The sequence below is a fragment of the Echinops telfairi genome, unplaced genomic scaffold (assembly GCF_000313985.2).
Source record: "Echinops telfairi isolate 266 unplaced genomic scaffold, ASM31398v2 ScPeMD7_2;HRSCAF=8, whole genome shotgun sequence".
Lineage (NCBI taxonomy): Eukaryota > Metazoa > Chordata > Mammalia > Afrosoricida > Tenrecidae > Echinops > Echinops telfairi.
In genome coordinates, this window is record NW_022103898.1 from 30562359 (window position 1) to 30573822 (window position 11464).

General features: G+C 38.6%; 1 non-coding gene across 1 annotated transcript; it reads left to right on the forward strand.

Moving 5' to 3' along the window:
- Positions 1–10832: 10832 nt before the first annotated feature.
- LOC115870733 lies at positions 10833–10952 on the forward strand. The gene has a single exon (XR_004046870.1). It is a non-coding gene; the product is annotated as a small nucleolar RNA SNORA61 (small nucleolar RNA).
- The last annotated feature ends 512 nt before the right edge of the window (positions 10953–11464 follow it).

Here is an 11464-nt window from a genome sequence, read left to right on the forward strand (position 1 = left end):
TAGATTTGCAAATATTAACACATGTATAGACACGCTTACCTTTGTATTATCTAAATGTCTAGCAAGATACAGAACATTACCATCACCTCAGGATGTTCTCTGATGTTCCTTCCCAGTGAGTCTCCAGAGGTAACCAGTGCTTTATGTTTTACTTACCATAGATTAAAGTTGCCTGTCCTACAAGTTCATCTCCATCATACTATATGCATTTTTTAATCGAGCTTCTTTTACATTACCCAGGGTGAGTGAGCCACAGAGAGGACACCAGGCCACCCCAGAGTTTTAGCTGATACCCTAGACACGTCAGTGAGGCAAGCCTATTCAGCCCAGGCCCGAACGCTGACCAACTAACCCACACATCAGGAACAATAATAAATACCTGCTGTTTCCATCCCCTATGCTTAGACAAATTTATAATGGGACAAAGCTGGCACAAAACAATAGACTTCTATTAAGAAGTATTTCCAAAACTGTAAAATAATATTATTATGCCTGTTCCTTCTAGACAATTTGTGTTACAGGATTAATCCTGTTTCCCTTTTTATTTGAACACCAAGAAAAGTAAAAGGCAGAGATTCTTTGTGGTCATCTTTAGCATCTATGTACTCGTCTTAATCAAACTCTTCTCCAAATGTTGACTTGCAGTTCTCTGCTCTCTGTTCCAGATTTATTATTCATTTCTCTATTTTTGTTTCTGTATTCTTATAAACTGTCTCAGATGATCTGGGGAATGAGATTAGATGTATGCATATAAAACTAATATAATCATTTATGAATATATTGTTTGAGCCATAAAATGAATAGCATTGTCATTCGTAATAAAGGTACTAAGATTCATTGTCTGAAGCTCACTGTTTGCAAAAGATTAAAATAAATTGGTGAGCTCTGGATTAGAGACCTTCATTATCTTAAACTAAGAAGCAAACAAATAAAACTCTTTTATTTTAATCAAATCTCAAATTTTAGAAAATTGAGGATAGTTCTTGTTTATGTAATTAGCATCAATTTCAATATAAGTGCAAAACAAAACAAAATTTACTTTCGTTAAGTCTTGAGAAACAGTATTAAAATCATCACCCAGCTTTCAAACATTGTAAATATGCCTCATATTGTTAATCTGAGCTTGAAAGAATTTAACTGCTTCTACTTTTCAAAAATATATTATTTTCCCTATATATTTGGAAAATGTTAAGCCATTTAACTGTGATGATCCATTCTTCTTCCAATCAAATTGTTCTTGAAATAAACATGATAAAGTTAATAGACCCAAACAAGGTACAGATCGTGAATTAACCAGAAGTGATCTTTCCAAAATGACAAGATTGCCCTTTTATGATAACTAATGTGGATCTACTATTTGAAAGTGGAACAGAATCTCAGATTGGATGGGAGAGGCCAGTCAACAGTGAAATAGGCTGTCAAAAATATAAGTCTAAAATATGTTTCAACCGGAAAAAAAGTAAAACCCAATTGTGTTGGAGAGCCTCAGAGGTTCATTTACCTAGTCGAACAGAATCAGCCAAACCTTCCTGCCGATAAAGTTTAAATTCCACAAATAAAAGTTTGCGGCAGTGACAAATCTTCTTCTCATAATTGGAATCCTTCAACATTGTAAACATGTAATCCAAGAGTAATTGGGAGACAGGGCACGTTTCCATAATTAGTCCATCACTTTTATTTACTTCATGTATAATACATGGTAGCCCACATCGTAAAATACATTAACAGCTAAATGTCAAATCTCCCCTCTTATTTAGGCCATTTGCTTAGGTGTTCAGATTGACACCACCGGCATAAGAAAAGACTAGAGAAATCCATCAGAGAAGAGCTATTGGCAAAGGGATCAGACAACAGGTTTTTTTTGTTTTTATTTTTCGGACTTCCCTTTCTACCCAGTCCTATTGCCTACCAACTTTCAAAGTCCGAACATTTCATAATCTAAATTAACGGTGTTTCCAGTCCTAGCAACATTTCAGGAAACAGGAAACAGGATCAGATAGTCTCCATAGATTTGGTCCTTTCGGATAATCCATTGTGTTTCAGGAAAGACGGCCGGTGAGTTCTAGCAATCGGGCTCAGTGTGGCAGAGTGCCTTATGACCAGAGGACAGTTCATTCATAAATCTCATTTTTGATTCTTGGTTTTATTTTTGTGTTTTTAAAGAAAGAGAATTCACAACAATTCCAACCTACTCCCTTTTGTTCATAATAACCAGTTTTAATAATGTTATCTCATTCTTTAAATCAGTTTCAGAGACTCTGATAGTTACCTCCAACATTGGAGGGGGGATGGACAATCCTTATCAGCCTTGGTGGGGCCCAGAGGTGAAAGGGCACAGTGTTTTCCTTTTTCTCCTTACCCTCCATCATCATACTCCAATCTTTAATCTTGCTATCCATAAAAGCCAACTCAAAGAGTTTTTACCTTCCATAATTTCCCATATACCCAAACAAGAAGACGATCATCACATCAGCAATTAGAAAGGCTCTGAGATTTCAAAAGCCAATTACACTCCAACCATAGTGGTCCTCTATGGGGGCTGCCCCCTGCCACCTCCCATCCTTCTCTCTCATGAATGACAAGGCCTCTCTGAAATATGTCCAAACTTCTCATTAGGTTCATTTCAGTAAGTGCCATCATTCAGAAAGAGAAGAAAGTAACTCAAGTGCCAATAACACTGCTTCACCTGCCAAGAAGAAAGGGAAGCCAGTTGATTTGTTTGACCCTCATAACACTATCTTCATAGTCAAGCCAGGTCAAAAACCCATTAGACGGCCTCAGATTCAACTCACTTAATGCGACTAGGCTTGGATTTCAACAATCATGTAAATACCTGTGGTTTGGGAAAATTTACATAACCATCCCGTCCTCCTCCAAAGAATAATAAAAAATAATTTATTGTACTTGTAACACACCTTTCATCACCACGGCTCAAATGCTTAGATTAGCTCCCCACCTACCTAGCTTGCTGTGATGTGAAAATTAATTAGCTAATGTCTGTAAAGTGCTTTCAAGATGAAAAGTGCCATGAGTGCTAAGTGCCAACTCTGAGTACCAATAGAGACAACCTCCTAGAAAACATAATAGACCGGCGGGGGATGAATGACTAGCCAGCTTGAAAAAGAAAGGGGACCAAAATAAACAAATCATCATGCAGCACAGACGTCCCGAGTCATCGACCGTTGGGGGCCAAAAGTGAAATAGACACACAAGTATGAAATCAAAGTTTGGGTCAGATCTGGACTAGGACCAGTGGATGACTCAGGGATGTGCTTGTGGCAGGTATTTATATAATCAAATGTTATCAAAAGGTATATAATTAGCAAGATGTATGAACTACTTACTAAAGACCACAGCCTTCTCTGACAAGAAGAATGAATATCTGTTTTCTACAGTTTTATTGACATGTAACTCATATACTAGACAATTCAGTGGCTTAAAGCGTTGTGTATTCATTATTATAATCAATTTTAGAGCATTTTTGTTCTTGTGTCCATTATTATCAACTCCCCACTTCCACCCATTCTCCCCTCAAATACTATTAATCTAATTACTTTCTCTATAAAGAAACTCATACAAAAGAGTCTTTGATAGCAATAACAAAATAAAACACTAAAGCACAGAAAAAACTCAATCCAAAAGAAAGCAAGGAATAGTAAAAACTAGAACAAGTTAAAATATGTTAAAAATGGAATGCAAATGGTAAGTAAGATTTTCCATGTTAACCTTACTATCTCTGCAGCGATCCATTTCCCAATGCACTCTGTCTAAGGACAAGACTATTCACATCCTTGATAACCGGACCAAAGTAATTCATTGAATGCTTAACCCATGTGGAGACTGTAAAAGAACTTGGGGCTTTTACAATTTCCCATAGCTTCTGCAAACTGGGTGCTCAGATGTTAAGCTCTAATACAGCCCTGCCCCTCTGATCATGGACTTTATTACTAATAATCCTTTGATCACTGTCTGGTATGTTGGATGAATGATTATTTTACATTATATTCATCACTTTTAGCTTTCAAACTCCTTGACCCATATCTTATCTTCCTTTACCTACATGAACACCGTTGAAGACTGTTGTTAATTGATAATGAGTCATCTATTATTCATGACAAGCTTAATGCATTACATGGTTAGTCACAGTTTTCAAATGAGGACATCAAGGTTGAGGGAAATTGATTTGATTAACATTATAAGAGACATTACAAGAGCTATTACGATGATAAGGTTCTAGGACTATAAAAATCATTAAGATTATAAGAGCAGTAAGAACTAGCAAGCAATGGCAGAGGAGTTTGGCCTGTCTTTTCACCACAAACCCAGCATTCGCTCCATGACAACATATCACTGTACTTTGTACCACTAAAAGGCATGACCTATATATTTCAAAATATTCCAATGTGTTTAAAAATATTTCAATACTTTGTCCAAGCAATTTAGCATTTACTAATTTATTCTAAATAGTAATTAAGAATGTACTTAAAGTTCTAGTTAAAGGGCTATTGACTGAGGCATTACTTATAAAAGTAAGTACACCTTAGATATTCATAAAAAATCGAATAAACATTCTTCCCTAGATTTAATATTAATTAGTTATTTAAATGTCATAAACATATAATTAATGACACAAAACTAGTTCACTAAACTATTCTGTGGTAGATATGCATATGCAAATACGTATATATGTGATAGAACAATATCTACAATATACAACCCAATGCGATTGTGAAACGGAGAGCCAAAAGTTGAGGGATTTGAAAAAATAAGGTAGCAGAGTCAGAAAAATCTCTTCCTAAGTAGTGATGCTTCTTGTCTTCATCTACTAGATCACTTGTTTTTTCAGGTTTTATCCTATTTCTTTGTATAACAAAAATCACAAAAGAATTACTACTATAACCACCAAAGTCCCCTGACATCATTTCAAAGAGACTAGACTCAGGAAGGCCAACCTCATCTAAAGGGCTCTCCACAAACCAACAAAGCCATGAAGCATTTGCCCTGAAGGCTCCTTTTCTGTCTTTCATCTGCTGCCAATTAATAACGGTGTGTGAAGAGGTCATTTCCTCTTTTGAGACAGCAGTCCATCTAAACACCTGTCATTGTTAGCTGCTGTCAAGTTGTTCCCTGCCTCACAGTGACCTCGCATACAAGGAAACAAAATGCTGCCTAGTCTTGTATCACCCCGTCATCAGTTGCACGTGACTATTGTGCTCCACAGGACACTCATTGACGGATTTTCAGAAGTAGATCTCTAGGACTTTTTCCTATTCCACAGTAGTCTAGAGGCCCTGTTGAAACCTGGCTGGCACCACAGAAACATACAAGGCTACACTGATAGGCGAGTGGTGGCTATGTGTATAATGCACTAGCTGGAACCTAACCCGAGTCTCCTGCAGGAAAGGTAAGAATTCTACCATGAACCACCCCAAATCACGGCTCCTTGTACTCCTATGTCAATGTCTTCAGTATGCATCACTGTTTCTTTATAGAGCTCAACAGCAGGCACTGGAAACGTCCCAGTGCCTGCCACCACCGAGATTGTCCTAAGATAACGTCTACGCCGTTCAGAAAACTACAGGCAGAACCAGGAATGGTGAGCTTAAGACACAAGAAAAAGCAACATGAGCTATCAGGAAAAGATTGCCAGGTGGAAATACAAAATTTTATAGAAAAATATCTCTGAAACCTTTTAAGATGGAGAATCAAAGAATTTTAGAGTTATCGCAATGTTCAGACTATTCCAAAATAGTCCCATATGATTTCCCTAGCTCCCTGAATATGATGAAATATCATGCCCTGATCATGTTATGTTACATAGCAAAAGGTATTCTGCAGATGTTGTTAAAATTACTAATCAGTCGATTTTGAGTTACTCAAAAGGGAGATTATCAGGTAGGCTCAATCTAGTCACGTCTACCCTTTAAAAGCATGGAATTTTCTTGAGCTGGTAATAGGAAAAGACATCAGAGAGACTTGCAAGATGAGAAGAAATCGACTTGCTGCTGCTGACTTGACAATGGAGGTGAGGACAGGGTACATATTGTGGGCAGTCTCCACCAGGAACCAGGAACCTCTGTCCTACAACCACAAGGGACTGACTTCTTCCTACAAGCTAAACTGACTTGAAAGCAAATTCTCCCTTACAACCTTCCGATGAGCTCCACACAACCAACACCTGAATTTTGGTTTTCTAGGACACGAACCCCCTCCCTGTCTGTCAGCTTGTCATAGTGCAGTGACTTGCATGAAGCTATGAAGCTGGAAGCTATGCCACCAGTATTACAAATACCACCACATTCATCCATGAACAATGGAAATATTTCCAAAACCGGGTGCAGCTCTGGAAGTGTTCACTTTTACATACCAAGAAATTTGGAAGCCAGCTTCTAGGTTTTTCGTCCTAGCCCACAGTAGGTCTAGAGCCTTGTTGAAACCTGTTCAGCACCATGAAAACATACATGGTGATGCCGATGGGTGAGTGGTGAAGGCACGGAGTGCACTGCCGGGAACCTCACCTGAATATCTTGCATAAATGTAAGACGAGGTACATATAGGTATCCATCCAACAAAAGGTGATTCAACAGTCATTTTACAAGTTTTCAGGAGAGACCAATCCCTGGAGAAGGACATCGTACTTAGTAAATAGAGGGTCAGTAAGAAAGAGGACAACTCACAAAATAGACTTAGTTGCTACAACAATGGGCTCCAACCTAACAACCATTGGGAGGGTGGCAAAGGACGGAGCTGCGTTTCATTCTGTCCCACATGGGGTCAGTTAGTGTAGGTGCTGACGCGAGGGCACTAACAAGAACAGTAAGCCAAGAACCCAGGTGAGCCTTTCAAGTCTGCAGCCCCATGTATCTGTAAGATAATAATGGATGCTGTTTTAAGCAAGGACACTCCTGGTCATTTGTTATGCACCAATAGGAAACGAATATGGTTAGAAAAATGTTATAGAAACGATTTTGTTTATTGTTCCCATTTTATCCATAAAGAATCTGAACCCAGAGAAGTTGAGGGACTTAGGAAATTGAAACAAAGTCGAAACAAGAATACAGGCCACCTGGGTCCACAGACCAACGCTCCCTCCCCAGCCCGCTCCCCTGCTCACAGTGGTCTTTCCAGGCTCATGTCACCTAGTTTGGTTCAGAATATCAGAGGGAAGACAAGACTGTCACTTGAGGTCGCTTCCACCGTTATGATTCTAATGTATTTCTTGATTTCTAAAAAATGAACTACAATTGATATTGAACGCAAGACACTTCTCTAATTTAAAAACAATCAATAATATTTCTAACTTTCATCAGAGATTTAATATGCTGGCAATACCACGCAATCCACTGCCTTCTCCAGTAAATGACAATTTCAGTTTTCAATTCAGTGAAGTTCAGCAAATTTTACCCTATTCAAATTCCCTAGGAGGTTATACTTGGAGGAATTGTTCAAGGCAGGGTTGTACAATTTTCCTAACTGAAGCAACTTCAATTTTTTGAACAAAATATAAAGAAAGTTATGGTGTTTTTATGAAGCAAAACCTTCTTAAAAGTCATCTATATCTTCACATTATTTCTGTGATAGAATGTCAAACACTGCCACGTGTATTTAATTATAGTAACTTATTTGGAAGGGAATGCCATACGTTGGATTTCTAATAATTGTCAAGACTAAAATATCCAGTAGTGATTGTCCCTAATGAGTATAATACAATTCATGACTGTGTGAGGGATAACGGAAACTTGGACAAAAACAAGTAATTCGGAAGGTTTGCTCACTTCCTAAACATGATTCCATTCAGGCACACCAAAAATACCCACTAAATTACTGTTTGTTTGAGAAACCCATTTTAAAATGATGTGTATATATACATGTTTCCAGATTAATTTGGCAACAACTTACTTTCTCCTTGGATGATCCTGGGGTTTGGGGTGTTTTGGTTTTTTTTGCCTCATCTTGCAACTTCTTTTAACTGAAGACTCCTTGCATCCTTTTTGGAGATGGTGCTGAATGGTGATTGATGGCCTTTCTTATTTACTTGCCCCAGTCCTGCTTCAAGGAAGCCACTCAAGGGAACAAAAACCCCCAAACAAACACAGCCATTGAGACGATTCTAGTGACCTAGAGAGGATTTCTAAGGCTGTAAATCTTTACAGGAGCAGAGCCTCTTTTTTCCCCCTTGGACAAGTTGGTAGGTTTGAACCAACAACCATGTGATTAACAGTCCAACACTTACCTGACAGCACTACTAGGGCTACCCAAGAAGAGTCAGGACCTTGAAAATGCATGTTCATATGCACTTCGGTATCCTTCCATCTCTTACTAATTGTTATGAAGAGAAAACCGCCCTGGTACTCACTTGATGGCACAGTGTTTCTTGTCTTACAGAGACTTCAGGTTCCAAATTCGGAGCTATTTCAGGTTTTTACCGAAGGCCATTGCTGTCCAATATTCCTCTTCGTGATGGATAGACATGGTCTCCTCTCAATGGGTAGTAGCCATGGAAGGCACACACAGTTAAGTTCTTCGCTATTAACCAGAGGATGGCAGTTCAAACAAACTCAAGAGTTCATCTAAAGACAGGCCTGTTCGTTTGTTACCAAAAGACCGTAGCTTTGAAAACCCAGTTATTGGTACTAGGTGTGGCAGTCCTGACTCACAGGGCCCCTCTGTACAACAGGACAAAACACCGCCTGGGCCCGAGGCAGCTTCACCACCAGTCATGCTTGAACCCGTTATGACAGTCATTGTGTCGATCCATCTCTTCAAGAGTCTTCCTCCTTTTCACGACCCCGCCGCTTTACCAAGAATCAAGTCCTGCTCCAGGGACTGGTCTCTCCTGATAATACGTCCAAAGTACAAGAGATAACATTTTGCCATTCTGCCTCTAAGAAGCATTCTGGCTGTACTTCTTCCTGGAAGCTAGACAGATTTAGTTCATCTCTTGGCAATTCATGGTGCTTTGAGTATTCTTTGATATAGATCAAATGCATATTTTTTTCAGCCTTCCTCATTCAATGTCTAACGTTCACATGAAAAGGAGGCCATTCAAAGTGCCATGGCCTGGGATGGGCACACCTTTGTCCTCAAAGGAAACCCCCTGATTTTCAATACTTTTAAAGAGTTGTGTGCAGCAGATTAACCCAATGCAATGTGCCATTTGCTCTCTTGACGGCAGCTTCCATGACCATTGACTGTGGATCCAAGCAAGATGAAATCCTTGACAACTACAATATTTTCTCCATTTATCATCATGTTACCTATTTGACCAGTTGTGAGGATTTTGGTCTTCTTTACACTGAGTTGTTATCCATGCTGAAGGCTGCAAACCTTGATCTTCATCAGCAAGTAAGGTTGTGTATTCTGCACTTCACAGGTTGTTAATAAGCCTTCCTGCAAACCTGATGCTACATCTTTCTTCAGATGATCCAGCTTCTCTAATACTTTGCTCAGCATACAGATTGAACAAATACAGTGAGAGGACACAATCCTGATAGATTTTAAATCATGTTTAACCCCTTGTTTCTGTCCAGACAAATGCCTCTTGGTCTGTGTGCAGTTTCTGCATGAGCACAATGAAGTCTTCTGGAATTCCCATTCTCCTCAAGTCTATCCCTAGTTTGTGATGACCCACACAGTCGAACGACTAGGCATTGTCACTAAAACACAAGTAAACATATTTTTGGTATTCTCTGCTTTCAGCCACGATCCATTTGATGCCAGCAATGATATCCCTTATCCCACATCCTCTTCTGAATCTGGCCTGAACTTCTGACAGCTCCTTGTAAATATACTGCTGCAACCATTATTGGGTGTTTTTCAGCAAAATTGTACTTTCCTGTAATATCAATAGTATTGTTCTGTAATTGGAGCATTCTGCCGAGCCACCTTTCTTTGGAATGGGTACTAATATGGATCTCTTACAGTCAATTGACCAAACAACTATTTTCCAAATTTCCTGGTGTAGATAGGTGAGTGCTCCCAGTGCTTCATCAGATTGTTGAAACATTTCAATCAGTTTTCCATCATTCCTGGAGTCTTGTTTTTAGCTAATACTTAAAGTACAGCTTGAAATTCTTCCTTCAATACCCTTGGTTCTTGCTCATATGCTACCTCTTGAAATGGTTGAATGCTGACTAGTTTTTTGGTACAGTCTCTCCATTTTAATGTTTCCTTCCTTATTTAATAATATGCTCATATATACTCTCAATATTGTACCTTGAGGCTAGAATGATTTCTTTAACTCTTTCAGTTTAAGATATGTTGGCCGTGTTCTTCCTTTTGGTTTTCTAACTCTAGGTCTTTTGTAAGATTTTTCATTGTCTTCTCAAACTGCCCTTAGAAATTTTCTGTTTACCTCTTTGACTTCATTATTTCTTCCATTTACCTTAGCTACTCTATGATCAAGAGCAAGTGTCAGAATTTCTTTTGAGAACCAATTTGATCTTTTCTTTCTTTCCTGTCTTCTTAATGACCTTTTGCTTTTTTTTCATCTATGATGTTCTTGATGTCCTCCCATAGCTCATCAGGACTTTTGTCATTAATGTTTAATGCATCAATCTGTTCTTCAGATGTTCTGCATATTCAAGTGGAATAGTCTCAAGGTCCTATTTTGCCTCTGGTAGACTCGTTTTCAGTTTCTTTGGCTTCGAACTGAACTTATATATGAGCAATTGATGGTCTGTTCCACAGTCAGTTCCTGGCCTGGTTTTAGCTGCAATATTGAATTTCTCCATCTTCTCTTCGCACAGATGTAGTAATTTGATTCCTGTGTATTCTGTCTGGAGAAGTCCATATGGATAGTCACATTTTGTGTTGTTGAAAAGGGTATTTTAACCCTCCACCTCCCTTTCCCATCGGATCAAAACACCGGTCTGGGTGGTCGTAAAAGGAGGAAAAGAAACATGGAAGTTGCCCCGCTGTGCTCTTGGAGCTTGGGCAAGTTTCAAACAGGGTAAAAAAAAGATGGGGTGGGGGCGTATTTTAGATCAAGTAGTCCCTGGTCTTGCAAAATTCTGTCACGAGATCTCCAGTTTTGCTTCCATTATCAAGTCCATATTTTCCAATTACTGTTTCTTCTTCTTTGTTTCCAACTTTTGCATTCCAATCGCCAATAATTATGAATGCTTCTTGACTGCATGCCTGATCAATTTCAGACTGAAGACATAGATAGAATTCTTCCTTTTCTGCATTACTAGCTTTAGAGGTTGGTGTATAAATTTGTATAATCATTGTATTTATTTGATTTCTATGTATGTGGATAGACATTATCCTATCACAGACAGCATTGTGCTTCAAGATAGATGTTGAAATGCCCTTTTTGATGATAAATACAATTCCATTCCTCTTGATTGTATAATTGCTGACACAGTAAGCCTTATGATTTTCTGGTTCGAAATGGCCAATACCAGTACATTTCACCTCCGTAACTCCTGTACTATCAGTTTTTAATTGTTCCATTTAATTT